This window comes from Phoca vitulina, unplaced genomic scaffold (genome assembly GCF_004348235.1).
Source record: "Phoca vitulina isolate PV1807 unplaced genomic scaffold, GSC_HSeal_1.0 scaffold4, whole genome shotgun sequence".
Classification (NCBI taxonomy): Eukaryota; Metazoa; Chordata; class Mammalia; order Carnivora; family Phocidae; genus Phoca; species Phoca vitulina.
Genome location: NW_022589707.1, coordinates 63897299 through 63915182, shown reverse-complemented (window position 1 = coordinate 63915182; position 17884 = coordinate 63897299). Strand labels below are relative to the sequence as shown.

At 38.2% G+C, this 17884-nt stretch overlaps 1 protein-coding gene and 1 pseudogene across 1 annotated transcript in view; both read left to right on the top strand.

Annotated features, from left to right (window-relative positions):
* ANKIB1 (ankyrin repeat and IBR domain containing 1) overlaps positions 1-17884 on the top strand; it is a 232895-nt gene that overhangs the window by 32464 nt on the left and 182547 nt on the right. Inside the window, exon 2 of the mRNA XM_032402174.1 lies at positions 8899-8985. The gene's annotated coding sequence lies outside the window, so the exon portion shown is untranslated. The remainder of the gene's footprint in view (positions 1-8898; positions 8986-17884) is intronic.
* Positions 15-1689, top strand: LOC116630912 (annotated as a pseudogene).

Genomic DNA, 17884 nt, shown 5'->3' with positions numbered 1-17884 from the left:
CTGGAAGCAAGAAAATGTTGCCCTGTATCATCACTTCTATTCAGTATTGTACTGGAGATCTTAGTCAGTGGCATAACGCAAGAAAAAAGGTATAAAAATTATTAAAAAATAAATAAAAATGTCATTATTCACAGATAATGTAATTATGTATGTAGGAAATCCAAGATCATCTACAGATACATTATTACAATCAATAGGAACATTAAGTAATGTTGAATATAAAGTCAATATACAAAATTCAATTTCCTTCCTTATGTTAAAAAAAAAAGAAGTTAGAAAATGAAAGTTTAAAGAGGTATCATTTACAATTAAGAAATGTCAAGTCCTTAGGAATCTAACAAAAAGTATATAAGACATCTACAGAAAAATACTACTTCATATAAGTACAAATGTAGTGAGAGATATTAGAGAAGTCCTAAATAAATGGAGTGGTATTCTTTGCAAATTGATCTATAAAGTTGGTCTTTTTTTTTTTTTTTTAAGATTTTACCCATTTATTCGATAGAGCGAGAGAGCACAAGCAGGGGGAGCAGCAGAGGGAGAGGGAGAAGCAGACTCCCCGCTGAGCAGGGAGCTGGACATGGGGCTCGATCCCAGGACCCTGGGATCATGACCCGAGCCGAAGGCAGACGCTCAACCATCTGAGCCACCCAGGTGCCCCTATAAATTCAATCTTACTATAAATTCAATTCTAACCTTATTTTTGTGGAATTTAAGAAGCTGATTCTTAAAAGTCTTTGGACAAAGGGCCAAGAAGAGTCATGATATGCTTAAAAAAGGAAAACCAGGTAGAGGGTTTGTTTGTTGAATATGAAGACTTCTTATGAGGCTGTAGTAACTAAGGTGATATGGTTCTGGTACAAGAATATTCAAATAGATCAATAGAATATATAGAAAGCCCAGAAACAGACATTTGATTATGACATATGGATACTTGGTTTTTGAAAAATATGGGACTTCAGAGCATTGAAAAAAAGGTAGTCTTTTCAATAATGATATTGGAACAACTGGACAGTTAGTACACTGTAAAATATATCTGAAAGATATATGCAAATCCAACCACAACAAGAAAGTTTCCTTAATCAAAACTGCCAAGAAAGGCTTAGAACTGAAACAGAACCTGATAGAAGGGCTTCAGAAATGTGTGGACATATACAAGTGCCTTTTCGTCTTCTCTGTGGCCAACACAGAGGAACAGCAAGCTGAAAGACATCACATCACAACACCTGGAAGCACAGCCAGATGTTCTTTGGCAAAAACAAGGTGATGATGGTGGCCTTGGGTCGAAGCCCATCTGACGAGTACAAAGACAACCGGCATCAGGTCAGCAAGAAGTTGAGGGGTGAGGGTCAGTCTCCTTTTCACCAACCGCACGAGGGAGGAAGTGAATGAGTGGTTTACAAAATATACGGAAATGGACTTCGCTCGAGCTGGAAACAAAGCAACTTTCACTGTGACCCCTGGAGCAGTTCCCCCACTCCATGGATCCTCAAGAGAGGCGTGATGACCCTGCTGTCCAACAATGAGGTGTGCAGGGAGGGTGATGTGCTGACCCCAGAGCAGGCCCATGTGCTGAAGCTTTTCGGGTATGAGATGGCTAAATTCAAAGTTGCCATCAAATACATGTGGGATGTGCAGTCCAGAAGTTTCCAGCAGATGGGAGATGACCTGCCCGAAAGTGCGTCCTAGTAGGCAGAAGAATTGGGCTCGGGGGGCGGGGGAGAAAAAGGCTGACAGGCACTTGGGGCCCAGACGTGTGGGACTGCCATCCTGCGGGCCAAACAGCAGCAAGGGCGAGAGGGACAGATTGCTTTTCTGTAAGGAATAAAACTGTCTGCAGGGTGGCTCCCTGTGAACAGCAAAGAGGACTTTTCCTAGAAAAAAAGGCCTTGGCTTCAGGCTTTTGTTTGGATTCCCAGGGTTCCTTTTGTTCACCTTGAGCCAGCTTTCAGCACTGGTTCCTGCATGATGGTTGGGGACGTGAGAGCCACCATCAGAGCTGGGGCTTCTCTCCTCTGGTCTTTGTGCCCCTACTGGAAATGGGGTTTGTCAAAGAATAGAGGAACCCTGGCCACCCTTCCTACCCTTTTCTTTCTTTCCCCCTTCCCCCTGCCCCATTCCCCACCCACACCAGGGCCAGGAGTCTTAGATGACAAGACAGGATGCTTTCACTAAGACAAGAGAAAAGCCACTTCTGAAACCCAGAGCAGATATTAAAACTGTTCCACAGGAGGGAAAAAAAGGGAGGGGAAGGAAAAATTAAAAAGTCAATAAAATAAGATATATCCAAATGTGGTAAAGATAGAGAAGGAGATGGAAAATATAAAGAGAAGGAGTAACATATATTTAATTAGAGTTCCAGAAGGAGAAAGTGGACATAATTGAGCAAAGGCAATATTTAAAGAAATACTGGCTATGGATCCTCCAGAACTAATGAAAAATATGAATCAAGAGATCCATGATATACAACATATCCAAGCAGGATTAATAAAAAGAAGTGTCATTCTAAAACTACAGAACAGTAGAAACAATGAACAAATCATGAGAGCAGTCAGAGAGAAGGGAAGGAACACCTATAGAGGAATGACAAGATGAGAACAGATGTCCTAGCAAATTAAGTAAAAGCTAGAGGACAGTGGAATAACTTATTCAAAATATTGACAGAAAGCCCCTATCAACCTTGAATTGGGATCCAGCCAAATTATCATTCAAAAATAAAAGGAAGAGAAAAACATTTACAGATAAACAAAACTGGGAACTTCTACCACCAAGAGACTTGCTCAAAAGGAACTTCTAAAAGATATACTTTAAGAGGAAAAAGATACCAGAGGATGGTCTGAAATTCAAGATGGAATAGTGAGCAAGTAAAATGGTAGTCACATACGTAAATTCAAAGAAATAATGGTCTATATAAAACAATAACAGTGCTTCATGTATGGCATTTAAAAAGAACTGGAATATTAGGAACAATGTATGAGTCAAGAATCTCCTTTAATATTACAGAGGATAATGATAACTGCAGTGCAGAGACCTTTGCCAAGTGATTAAAGTCAACATCATCACTACATTATGTACTTCAAGATATAGAGGACTGAGAAGGGCTAATCACTTTGTGGTTTTCTTGCCAAAAATGCATAACCTCAATCCAATTAGGAAAAGACATCAGACAAATCCAAATTGAGGGACATTCTGCAAAATAACTGATCAGTTCTCTTCAAAAATGTTGAGGACATAAAAGACAAAGAAAGACTCAGAAACTGTCACAGATTGTAGGAGACTAAGGAGACGTGACAACAATTTTATATGAGATCCTGGGTTAGACCTCTGGTACAGAAAAAAAAAATTACTGTAAAAATGTAAATTTCAAATAAAGTCCATAGTTTAGTTAGTAGTATTATACCAATGTAAATATTGCAACTTCTCTGTAAATCTAAAATTATTTCAAAATAAAATAAAAACAAAACCTGAGCTAAAATGTTCTAAAGTCTTTTTTATGTGAGGTAGATGAGAAGTTGTTCAGCTTTAAGAATGTGTTGGGCATGCTTGATAAAATTTGATAAATTTTTAAGAGTTATTAACAATAAAAATAGAGGGAATAGATACCAGACTTATAAAGAGAAAAACTTTAAGATGAAATACACAAAAGAAGAAGAACAATAACAATATTTAGAGAGATTTTTTAAGTAAAAAAGGAGAGGAAGAAATTAGAAAAAAATTTAAAAGAAAGTATAAACAAGTCCAAATATAATCAAAATAAATGTGAATGGACTAAATAACCAATTAAAAGTCAGATAAAAAAAAAAACCCCAAGAGCTATTTATGAAAGATGACTCTAAAGCATAAGATCACAGAAAGGTTGAAATTAAATGGAGGAACCCATGTTATATATGGACCTTGATTTATGACAAAGGTGGCACTAAGATCACTGTGGAAAGTATGGCTTTTGATTCTGGGTCAACTAGGAATCCATATAGAAAGAAAAAGATATTTGACCCCTATCTTGCCATCCACAAAAATCAATTTTAAGTGGACTATAGATTTAAATGTGAAAAGTAAAACAATGAGAAGACATTAGGATAGAGAATGAATTAAGTGAACAGAAAAAATATTGTAATAGTAACAGATTGGAAATAACATAAATGTCCATAGTAGGAAACATATTAATAAATTATCTTCTATCCATGCATAGAACTAACTTCAACAGAACCTTAACCACACCAGGCCAGGCTGGGGTTTAATCAACATATTTTTAGCTTTTGCTTTAATTTAATGTTAAAGATTATTAAAATTACTGTGTCCAAATCATCTCCACTCAAAGTTTCTCAAAATGTATGGCTTATGGCTTTCATTTTAACTATGGCTGAGTCAAAGCATTTGGGTGTATAATTTTCTATTTCCACAATATGTTTTGTCATATTTTAATTTCATGGTTTTTGCCATTTGTGCCTTAAGAAGTTCTTCTATATTTACTTCTCTATTGGTCAGGATCCCACAGGAGAACATGCTCCCCTCACATTGAGTAATTTGAGGAAAGTTTACCAGAGAGTTTATTTACAAAGGTAGAGTGTAGGGGAATCACAGAGGATAGTGAGCTCCACTGTTACTCCTAAGCCTGGTAGGGGACAGAGAACCCAGACAGTGCACTGTGGACAAAGGCCACCTGACTGGAGCTTGGACTTTGGATGAATAAATACAGTCAGCAGCAAGGCTGCAGCAGAGAGAGCTAGGGGAATAAATCCCCACTCTCACTCTCCTCCATTCTTATCTTCTCATGCAGCTCCCTTTTGGCTGAACCCGTATGAGGTTCAGAGAGCATGAGGGACACTGAATGCAGTCCATACAGTTTAGCCCTTTGGAGCACAAAGCAGAATCAGAGGGTGGAGATTACAAAAATGACCACAAGTTTTTCCAGTGTTTACATGTGTCCCAAGAAGTAGAGTCTATTTCCTCACCTCTTGAATCTCACTTTGGCCATGTGACTCAAACTTTGGCCAATGGGGCATTAGCAAACATGACACAAGCAGAGGTTTGAAAAGCACTCGGACACTGCACAGTTTTTGAGACCCCTACCAACTATGCAGTGTGAAGTCTAGTTAGCTTACTGGATGATAAGAGACAGTTGGCTCATTATTCCAGCTTTCAGCCAGCCAACACGCAGAAGCAGAGTGACCTAGCTGACTGTCAGCTGACCACAAATGCACGGGTGAACCCAGCCACCACTATCAGAAGAACTGCCTAGCTGAGCCAACCCCAAATGGCTTAGTCACAGAATTGGGAGCTTAAAAAAGTGTTTGCTGTGCAGCAAAGACTAACTGGTGTAAGTGGCAAATGGAATATATCCAGCACAAATGTTTAAAAAATTTATGCTTTGCCTTTCACAGTTAGTTCTTTAATCCATATGGTATGGATTATTTTGTTTATGGTATGAGGTAGGGATCTAATTTAATTTTTCTCATATGTCTAGTCAGTTGTCTCTGCAATATATTCAATAGTAAATTCTTTCTTCACTGATTTCTAATGCTGCCTCAATCATATATATGTGTAGAGCTATTTCTGGAATTTCAGTTCTATTCCTTTTATCTATTTGTCTAAGTTTGCATCAATACCACATGTTTTGATGATTATAACTTTATAATAAATCTTGGTATCTGGTAGAGAAAGTCTTCTCCCCTTATTCTTTTTCTTCAAAATTATGATGGTTATTCTCAACCCTTTACATAGCCAGATCGATTTTAAGACCTGTGCATCAAGTTCCACAAAATGTCTTGCTTGTATTTCAATAAAAATTGAATTAAACTTGTGAACTAATTTGAGAAAGAAGTGACACATTTATGATACTGATTCTTCCTATTTAATAACATGGTATATCTCTGTTGCTATTGGGAATGATATCTGATTTCTATGTCTTTTTTTAGTTTTTAAAATATTCATATATAGGAACACTATTGATTTTTTTTAAATATTTTTTTTTTATTTATTCATTCGAGACACAGAGATACAGAGAGAGAGAGAGCATGAGCAGGGGGAGAAGCAGAGGGAGGGGGAGAAGCAGACTCCCTGCTGAGCAGGGAGCTCCATGCGGGCCTCGACCCCAGGACCCTGGGATCATGACCTGAGCTGAAGGCGGACGCTTAAGCATCTGAGCCACCCAGGCACCCCAGAACACTATTGATTTTTATATGTTGATCTTGTCTCCAGCAATATGACTGGGCTGTCATATGAGTTCTAATAACTTTATACATTCTACTAGATTTTCTATAAAGACAATATTATAAATATTGGCAGTATTTATTTCTGCTTATCCAATTCTCTGACTCATTTATTGTCTTATTGCATTTGTTAAGCCCTTCAGTAAGAACAATGTGGAATAGAAGGAATGATAGCAGCTATTTTTGTCTTATTTTTTAATCTACTAATGTGGTATATTACATTAATAGGTTTTCTTTATTGAACATCTGGCATTTTGAGGGTAAATCAAACTTGGTCACGATATATTGCCTTTTAATTCACTTTTGAATTAAATGTAACAGTTACTGAGAATTTTTATACCTGTGTTATTAGTAATTTTGTTGATAATTTCCTTTTCTGTAATGTCCTTATCCAGTTTTGTTGTCAAGGTTAACCTCATAAATTGAGCTGGGTAACTTAGCCTAGTTATCTGTTTGTTGAAGTATTTTATATGTTATAGGGATAATCTGTTCCCTAAAGGTTCTGTAAAATTTTCTTTTTGATCTCTTACTCATTAGATTTGATGGTTACTGGTTTGTCCAAATTTTCTTTTTCTTTTCTTTTCTTTCTTTTTTTTTTTTTTAAAGATTTTATTTATTTATTTGACAGAGAGAGAGTTAGCGAGAGCAGGAACACGAGCAGGAACACGAGCAGGAACACAAGCGGGGGAGTGGGAGAGGGAGAAGCAGGCCTCCCGCTGAGCAGGGAGCCCGATGCGGGGCTCGATCCCAGGACCCTGCGATCATGACCTGAGCCGAAGGCAGACTTTTAATGACTGAGCCACCCAGGCGCCCCCTTTTTCTTTTCAAGACATGTGGTGAAGTAACTACTTTCTCCTGGCTTCATGTTTCTATATAGAGGAAATTCTAACCCTGCAATGCCCTTGGCCTTGAGCCTTATTTCCACAGTATCTCCTCTACAAAGAAGACTTGAATACCTGATAAGCTCATCTCCTTCTGGGTTCCCCCCAGGTCTTTCTGCCTGCCAGATTTGTGTTCTAGTGAGCTGTCTTCCATAGAATAAGAGGGTTGACTACCTGTTGGGGGAGCCGAGATTGTCCATCTGTGTGATGACAAAGTAATTACGTTGAATTCAGGGGGGAACTATCACAAGTCCACTTAGCTACAGACCAAAGCCACTTTCTCTAAACTGTTTTATCAGTAATACATGTGATATTTTGACCCCCATCTGCTTGGTTATATTTAATGATAAGGAACTTGGGAGGAGAAGAAAGGGTGTTATTCTTTGACTGCTCCTCAAATGGCAACATCTGGTGCCTTGGCTGAACACTTTGAAAATAATACAACTGGAGAAATTAAGTCTCTAGGGTGGTAAGGGTTCATGGCTTATGGCTGTAGAGTTTTGATCTCAACATTTTGTAGCAGCCCAGATTGTGCTTTTGGCTTTTGTGGGGATGGCGTTTTCAGGTGGCTTAAGCCCTTGGGCCTTCTTTAGTAAGCATGGCCTACATGGGATTGTGATCTTGATGGGTTACCACAGTTTATGGTAGTTTTGTCTCCAGGTGTTTGGTTGTTTTTCTGCAAAAGGGTACTTTTTGTTTTATTTTTTTATTGTGGTAAAATATATATAAAATTTATCATTTTAATTATTTTCAAGTGTATAGTTAGTAGCATTAGGTACATTCACATCGTTGTGTAACAAGAGTGTAAGATGAAAAACTTACTAAACAAAGGCTGCTCTGGTCTCCGTGTCTGGGTACCTACAGACTGACTATGAACGCTGCATCCAGTTGGGACTGCTAATAAAGGAGAAACAGAGTCAAAGATGAGATCTCCTATTCTATTGGCCCAAATTAGTTCAAGTGCCTAACCTTGAACCAATGACTGTGGCTAGGAGTCAGAGTAATACTATTTTAGATAGTACTACATGGCTCACCCCTACAGCCAGGGGTGGCATTTGCCCACCCCAAATATCACAGGGGAAATATATATATATGCATGTATATATTTATATATACATATCTGAGAGAGCAACCCAAACCCAAAGGAAGAACAGATGCTGGAGAAGCAACTATGATGTCCCCTTTAACCACTTCTTAGAGATAACCAGTGATAAATACCATACATATTCTTTTTTTTTTTTTTTTTTTTTTTACAAAATTGCAGCCTTACTATGCAGTATCCTTGTCTAATATGGTAACAGTAGCTATATGTGGCTATTTCAATTTAGATTAAATAAAATTACAGTTTAGCCTCTCAGTCACACAAGCCATACTTCAAATGCTTAATAGCTAAATGTGTCTAGTGACCACCTTATTGAACAGAGCAGATACCGAACATTTCTAACATCACAGAATATATATATTGTAGTTAACATACCGTGATTTGAAATAAAATATTTGAAAAGCTTATCTTTCATGCCTGCAAAATATTCCACTGAAGTCTGTGTTATCATTTGTATGACCATTATGTGAACATTTTAAAGGCTGATAAATAACATTCTAAAAAGGTATAGGAGAAAGTCTTTTTCCCTTCGTCCTCACAAGCACTGAGAGACTCATTTAAAAGTAAATACTGCCAGTCGAATAGGCAAAAACAGATCCCACTCTGTTTTTATAAATATTAGTTACATTGAACAACAACCCTCTGTAATTTGTTACATATCTGAAAGACATAGGTATTAACCACAACACATTTTTATGTCCTGCAGTATCAACAAATTGTTTCCTGGAGTGTGGAATAAAGGCCACTCAACAGAGGCTAAAGCAACGCGGGACAGGGTGCACACACGCCAGAGGTGGGTATCCCGGGGGCATCAAGAGGGAGGACGTAAAGAGCTGTAGATGTTGAGGGGAAATGGGAGAAGAAAACCTGGGTTTGGCTTGTCGGGTGGCCTAAGTAATAGTGCGCTTTGCTTCACCTGGAGCCTTTCGCAGCGACTGCAACTCGGGGGGCGGGCAGGGCGGGGATGCGCTCAGGGGAGCATCCAGCACCTCGGGCGATAGCGGTGGCCTGCGGCCCCGCATTGACGCGACCCTGTGCCGCGGCGACCGTGGCCGAGCGCCTGGGATCGGCCGCGCCCCTGCGCGTTTGTGAGCTGGCCCCGGGTCACACTAGGACACCTGCGGGGAGGCGGGGGGGCCTCCATTCAGTTCCCCAGGCGGGACGCGCGCAGGCGGCCACCTATGGGGCAGAGACCTCGATGTGCTCCTAGATGTGCTCCTACCGAGCTCTGTTTTCCTGCCTGCGAGGCTAACAGCAGGTGATAGAGGCATGGTGAAAATGGCACTTAGTGACGTGGAGGACCCATTTCATAGAGCCCGGCCTTTTCTGTCTCCGTTATCCATGGGGCCATTCTTCAGCGCCTGCGGGCTCCCAACCCACTAATCAGTGGGGGCTGAAGGTACGCTGCCCGGGCCCAAGAATAACCGAGCCTGCTCATCTCGGGGAGGTGGCGATTGTGCCACTGTTGAAAGGGATCGCCAACATCCGGAGGATTGGGAGATTTGCAGGCAGGAAGTCTGCCTTTGCATTTACCAGGAAAAGTACTGGGAAGTGAGTCTAGGGACAGGAGAGGTGGCTGTGCTTTGAGAAGGCTCCCGAGGTGACTGTGACTTGCCTTCTCCCATCATCTAAACAGGACAAATTGAAGCTCAAAGACTGTTTTAGTCCTAGCCTAATACAACCAAAAACACGGCATTTATCAGAAACAAAACAAAACAAAACAAAACAGGAAGTCTTTGTAGAATATGAGGAGGTAATTGAAAACCAGATATAGAGCTTTTAGAAAAAAGAAATGGAAAACTTAAAAAGGATCTTGTTTGATTTACTAATACAAATACCTAAAATATAACAAAATTGAAAAAATCAATGAGTTTTACCATGATTGAATAAAGTATTCTAAAAATGCCACTTGAATTCATTCATATCTTTTGATAAACACTATTGCATCCTGTTAGAAGGTGATGGTTTAGAATATTCTTTTTTTTTTTTTTTTTTAAAGATTTTATTTATTTATTTGAGAGAGAGAGAATGAGAGACAGAGAGCATGAGAGGGAGGAGGGTCAGAAGGAGAAGCAGACTCCCTGCCGAGCAGGGAGCCCGATGCGGGACTCGATCCCGGGACTCCAGGATCATGACCTGAGCCGAAGGCAGTCGCTTAACCAACTGAGCCACCCAGGCGTCCCGGTTTAGAATATTCTTATTAGAGTACTAAACTAACAGAAAACCTCCAAACATATTATCCATAGACTCATGTCAAAGGCTCTCCTTTCATTTGCAGAGGACCCTGTCTGCAGAGTAGGGCACTTGACCTTGGTGAGGAGTCACAGCCCTTCTGGTTATCAGGGTGGTTGGCCCACCACTTTCCCCAGCCCTTTTCCATAGCCTGCAACCGTTATCAAATTGTTTTAGTATATGGACCTCCCAAACCCTCGCATCACCACCAAATTCCAATTTGAAATTTAAAGTTGAATAATGGGCAGCAGCAGCTCTTTCTGCCCACGGGTCCTGTCCCCGTGCTTTAATAAAATCACCATTTGCACCAAAATAAATAAATAAATAAATAAATAAATAAATAAATAAATAAAGTTGAATAATGAATGCAATTAACTTCTCAGAATTTATGAAAAGCAGTGAGGTTCCCTTTTCTATAATTCTACATGTGTAGCCTTTTCATATCCCATTCTGTGGATTGAGTTTGCAAGTTGTCACCTGCCTAGTTAAGAATTTTGTGCCTAATTGAAAATACATGTAATTTGCTCGTGTTGCAGAAGTCTATGTTTTGTCTTTTTTTCTAAACTGAGATATAATTGACATATAACATTAGTTTCTGGTGTACAAAATAATGGTTTGATATTTGTATATGTTGCAAAATGATTTACGACACTAAGTCTAGTTAACATCCATCCCCATAAGGTTACAAAAATCTTTTTCCTGTGAAGAGAACTTTTAAGATCTACTCTTTTAGCAAATTTCAAATATACAATAGTATTAACTATAGTCACCATGCTGTACATTGTATTCCCATGACTTATTTATAACTGGAAGTCTGTACCTTTTAGACTGCCTTCACGCATTTCACCCACTTCTCACCCCCTGCCTCTGGCAACCATCAATCTGTTCTCCCCATCTATGAGCTTGTTTTTGTTGTTTTTTAGATTCCACATGTAAGTGAGATCATATGGTATTTTTGTTTCTCTGTCTGACTTACTTCACTTAGCATAATGCCCTCAAGGTCCATCCATGTTATAGCAAATGGCAAGATTTCTTTTTCATGGCTAAATAATATTCCATTGTAAAAATATAAAAATATGGCACTTTTTTTCCTATCCATTCATGGACACTTAGGTTGTTGCTGTGTCTTGGCTACTGTAAATAATGCTGCAGTGAATATGGGGGTACATGTATTTTTTTTGAGTTAGTATTTTCATTTCTTTTGGATAAATACCCAGATATGGAATTGCTAGATCATATGATAGTTCTATTTGTAATTTTTTGAGGAACCTCCATACTGTTTTCCATAGTGGCTGCACCAGTTTACATTTCTACCAGCAGTGCACAAGAGTTCCCTTTTCTCCATACCTTTGTCAACACTTATAATTTCTTTTCTTTTTGATACTAGCCACTGTAACAGGTATGAGGTGAGATCTATTGTGATTTTGATTTGCACTTCCCTGATGATTAATGATGTTGAGCACCTTTTTATGTGCCTGTTAGCCATTTGTATGTTTTTGGGAAAATGTCTATTCAGATCCTCTGTCCATTTTTAAATCATATATATATATATATATATATATATATATATATATATTTTTTTTTTTTTTTTTTTTTTTTGCTATTGAGTTGTAGGAGTCCTTTATATACTTTGGATATTGAGCCCCTTATCAGATATATAACTTGCAAATATTTTCTTCCATCCCATGGGTTGCCTGTTCATTTTGTTTATGGTTTCCTTTGCTATGCAAGTTTTAATTTGATATAGTCCCATGTTTATTTTTGGTTTTTGCTGCCTTTGCTTTTGGTGTCAAATCCAACAAGGCACCCAAGACCAATGGCAAGGAGCTTACGTTCTGTTTTCTATTTAGAGTTTTATCATTTCAGGTCCCATGTTCAAGTTTTTAATCCACTTTGTTAATTTTTTTGAGTAGGCTCCACACCCACTGTAGAGCCCAACGCAGAGCTTGAACTCATGACCCTGAGATCAAGACCTGAGCTGAGGTCAAGAGTTGGACACTTAACCGACTAAGCCACCCAGACACCCCTGTGTTAAATTTCTGTGCATAGTGTAAGACAGTGGTCCAGTTTCCCCAGCACCATTTATTGAAGAGTCTTTTTCCCATTGTATACGATTGGCTCCTCTGTTGTAAATTAGTTGGCCAAATATGTGTGGGTTTATTTCTGGGCTCTCTATTCTATTCCACTGACTTATATGTCTGTTTTTATACCAATACTATACTGTTGAAAATATATATAATTTGCTGATATTCCAGAAGTCTATACTTTTTGTTGTTCTCTTAATTGAGGCATTAAAAGCTGCTGCTTAGTATACTTAACTTTCTTTACTCAGAATAAGGTAGAAATGAAAAAAGCTTCTTAATTTTAATATGGCAATTTATATTACCTTTGGTCTTTGGACCAAAGTTTTCTTATCCTTTTCTTTCTTTCTTTTTCTTATAGGGAGTTTACAAAGTTACTGACTTGTGATTTAAACTCCACATTAAAAAGCAAATTGGATTATCTTTATCTTCACTTAAGAACTGTCTCAAAGTTTATTCGTAACTAGAAAATAAATTTCAAAAACATTTTGTCGTACTCTCATCATAATGTTTATCTAATCTATCTTGGAATTTTAAGTGTGAATGATATATTTTACCATTCATTTCAATGACTGATTATGACTAAGAAAGATGGGAAACTTACTAACTTTATAGCACTCAGTAAAGCCCTACTTTTACACTGTTGGAACATAAAATAATATGTGGTGTATGCACATCCATCTATTTTAAAGTAGTAAATATCAAGTAAGCCAAAGGTCAGATAAAGTTAATTAAAATCTAACTTTTTTTGGGCGCCTGGGTGGCTCAGTTGTTAAGCGTCTGCCTTTGGCTCAGGTCATGATCCCAGGGTCCTGGGATCGAGTCCCACATCGGGCTCCCTGTTCGGCGGGAAGCCTGCTTCTCCCTCTCCCACTCCCCCGCTTGTGTTCCTGCTCTCGCTATCTCTCTCTCTGTCAAATAAATAAATAAAATCTTTAAAAAAAAAAAAATCTAACTTTTTTTCATATAATTTAAACTAATTTAATAAGTGTTTACATTTTTGTTAGCAAAGTTTATTTTATTTTATTTTATTTTATTTAAATTCAATTAATTAACATACAGTTTATTATTATTTTCAGAGGCAGAGTTCAGGGATTCATCAGTTGCATACAACACCCACTGTTCATTACATCATGCATCTTCCATAATGCCCAACACCCAGTTACCCCATCCCACCACCCCCCTCTCCTCCAGCAACCTTCAGTTTATTTCCTGTGGTTAAGAGTCTCTTATGGTTTGTCTCCCTCTCTGATTTCATCTTGTTTCATTTTTTCCTCCCTTCCCCTATGCTCCTCTGTTTTGTTTCTTAAATTCTACATATGAGTGAAATCATATGACAATTGCCTTTCTCTGACTGACGTATTTCACTTAGCATAATACCCTCTAGTTTCATCCACGTCGTTGCAAATGGCAAGATTTCATTTTTTTGATGGCTGAGTAGTATTCCATTTGTGTGTGTGTGTGTGTGTGTGTGTGTGTGTGTGTGTGTACACACACCACATCTTCTTTATCCATTCATCTGTCGATGGACATCTGGGCTCTTTCCACTGTTGGCTATTGTGGACATTGGTGCTATAAACATTGGGGTGCAGGTGCCCCTTCGGATCACTACATTTGTTATCTTTGTATATTTCCCCATATTTTAAAGTTGTCTGCATTTCTGAACATAGACTCTCTGTTAACCTTTGACCACTCCCTATTGGAATGTGGATACTGACTTAAATTTCTACTAAATTTTTATATATTTTTAGTGAATTTTCGACACTTGTATAGCAAGTTGTGATCTTTTCTTAAATATGCTTTTAAAATTTACATATAGTAAAATTTCCTTTTTTGATGTACAATTTCATGAGATTTGACAAAGACTATTTGTCAATCCAGTCAAGATACAGTTTTTTTTGTTGTTGTTGCTTTAATATTTATTTATTTATTTGCCAGAGAGAGAGGGAAAGAATAAGCAGGGAAAGTGGCAGGTAGAGGGAGAAGCAGGCTCCCCGCTGAGCAAGGAGACCAGTGCAGGACTCAATCCCAGGATCCTGGGATCATGACTTGAGCTGAAAGCATGCACTTAACCAACTGAGCCACCCAGGCATCCCAAGATACAGTTCTTTTACTTCCCCAAATTCCCTCATGCTTCCCCTTTATATTCCCACATCCCCTCACTCCCATCCTTACCCTCTAATAACCACCATTTGCTTTCTGATCCTATAGTTTTGCCTTTCCCAGAATGTCATCTAAATGGAATGTTATAGTATATAAACCATTGAGTCTGGCTTCTTTTAGTTAGCATAATGTATTTGAAATACATCCATATTGTTCATCAATATTTTATTCTTTTTTGTTGCTGAGTAATATTTCATATCGATATATCTGAGTTTGTTTCACTCACCCATCAAAGGATATATGGGTTGTCAGTTTGGGGCAGTTATCAATAATTATATTTCATATGAATTGTGAAAAAATGAAAAGTGTATCCTATAAAAGTCTGAATACAGATTTTTGTGTGAATATGTTTTTTTCTTCTTTGATAAATACCCAGGAGTGGAATGACTGGGTTCCATAGTAGGTGTCTATCTAGCCTAGAAACTACCAAACTCTTCCAGGGGCATCTGGGTGGCTCAGTTGGTTAAGCATCTGACTCTTGTTTTTGGTTCAGGTCATGATCTCAGGGTTGTGGGGTTGGGCTCTGCCCTGGGCATGGAGCCTGCTTAAGATTCTCTCTCTCCCTCTCCCTTTGCCCCTCCCTCTCTCTAATAAGAAAAAAAAAAATTAGAAACTACCAAACTCTTCCAAAATGGTTTTGCCATTTTGCATTCCTCTTAGCCATATATAGCCAAATGTTAGCCATTTTGCATTCCTGTTAGTTGCTCTAAATTCCTTGATTCTTTTGCCTTCCTTTATATTGTATACATTTAAAAGGCATTTTAAATACCTGTTATCTCTCATGATACCCATAAATGTGCTGTCACTAAAATATACTAGTCTGTTTTTCTCTAGTGATATTAAAGATTTTTTTAATATTTAATTTTTGGCCATATGAAATTTATTGAATATACAGTATGCAGGATGGTACAAGCTATTTCTTTTGCAGACTGATATCCATTTGCCTAATGAGATGCTTTGGGGCTGCTCTACCTTTGCCCATTTCTCAATGGAATTCAATACATTTCTTCAAATGATCCTCCATTCCTTATCTTAGGCAGTTTATGATACCATTTTCCCAGTTGCCCAGGACGGAAAGAGGGGATTTATGATTCCTATCTCTTCCTTAGTTCCCATATCCAAAAGGTCACTGGGTTTCGTCAAAACATTAATCCACTTCTCCCCATTGTCTTATACTTTCTTGCTCAGATCCCTTTGAGCCCTTCTATACACTGGCCCAGGGTGATCTCTTAACATACAAATCTGAGCTAGTCAAGTCCCAAAGGCTCCAGTGGCTCCTCATTAGCAGGAAACACAACATCCTTCAAAATATGGTCTTTTTTTTTTTTTTTAATCCTCCCCAGCTTCTTCTCCTTTACCTGACAAATGTCTGAATACAGAAGCCAGGCTGCCAGATTTTAAACTATGACTCTACCACTTACTGGTTTTTGACCTTAGACAAGTAACATAACCTCTCCATATACAATTGTATTCAAAGTTATATAGTGTATGAAAATGAAAGTATTTACAACACTGTGTTAGAAAAGTTTACTTCTAACCTTTTTAGAAGAAAACAAATATCTTGTTATGTTTTTATTACAATCACATATCATGTTCCTGATTCATTAATACTCTGGAGCCAGACTACCTTGATATGAATCTCAGCTCCACCACTTAAGTTATATTCTCTTTGGCAAGCTACTTAACTTTGTTTCTTCATCTGTAAAATGGGAATAATAGTATCTGCTTCATCGTGATTATTGTAAGGGCTAAATGAATTAATATATCTAAATGAATTAATATATCTAAAACAATGCTAGTAAGCACCATTTTAAGTATTAGCTATTGTTATTTAACTGATGGGTAAGTCAGTCCCTAATTTCCCATCCATCGTTGGTGTCCTTCCAATAAATCCCGAACAACCAGTGCTTCCTTCTTTTTTTTTTTTCAAAGATTTTATTTTTTGACAGAGAGAGAGACAGCGAGAGAGGGAACACAAGCAAGGGGGAGTGGGAGAGGGAGAAGCAGGCTTCCCACCGAGCGGGAAGCCCAATGCAGGGCTCTATCCCAGGACCCTGGGATCATGACCTGAGCTGAAGGCAGACGCTTAACGACTGAGCCACCCAGGTGCCCCTCAAATAAATAAAATCTTAAAAAAAAAAAAAAAAAAGGCTGGGAGTGTCTGCCTTCAGCTCAGGTCAGCCTACCTCTGCCTCTCCAAATACTCTAAAGGCATTCTGACCTTATGAATACAAACTTTAAATGAGAATCATACCATCACAGATGGATTTTTATTGAGAAAGTATTTTTTGCATGAACTCAAGCCACCTTAATTCATCAGTTTTCTACAAAGCACAGCAAAAACTATTTATATTTTTTCCATTTCATTTTACTGAAATTATTTTCATTGGGAGTATTTTTGTGTATAAATTATAAAGCAAGGAATTGATTCATCAATCAGTTTTTTTGCATATATTTAATACTGCCAATTAGTTTTTGCTATTGAGTTCCTCAGGATCAAATTAAATTCTAAATTTTATTGATCCAGTTCATCTATTAAATTTGGTCAAGAACTGTGGCCAGTTTGGGGCACCTGGGTGGTTCAGTCCTTAAGTGTCTGCCTTCGGCTCAGGTCATGATTCCAGAGTCCTGGGATCGAGCCCCACATTGGGCTCCCTGCTCCGCGGGGAGCCTGCTTCTCCCTCTCCCACTCCCCCTGCTTGTGTTCCCTCTCTCGCTGTATCTCTGTCAAATAAATAAATTAAATCTTAAAAAAAAAAAAAAAGAACTGTGGCCAGTTTTACTTTGTTAAATATTTCCATCAAGTCTAATGGTGGGGGTGGTCAGTTTTGGCAACTTTTAATCTTAGGTGTTCTTCAGCAAGTTTTTTCTAATACATTTGTCATTGCAGTGTTAGCTGTTCTGGTTTTATTTCTTTTTTTTTTTTTCCATTTTTATTTATTTATTTATTTATTTATGTTATGTTAATCACCATACAGTACATCATTAGTTTTTGATGTAGTGTTCCATGATTCGTTGTTTGCGTATAACACCCAGTGCTCCATTCAGTACGTGCCCTCTTTAATACCCAACACCAGGCTAACCCATACTCCCCTCTAGAACCCTCAGTTTGTTTCTCAGAGTCCATAGTCTCTCATGGTTCGTCTCCCCCTCCGATTTACCCCCCTTCATTTTTTCCCTTCCTACTATCTTTTTTTTAAAAACATATAATGTTTG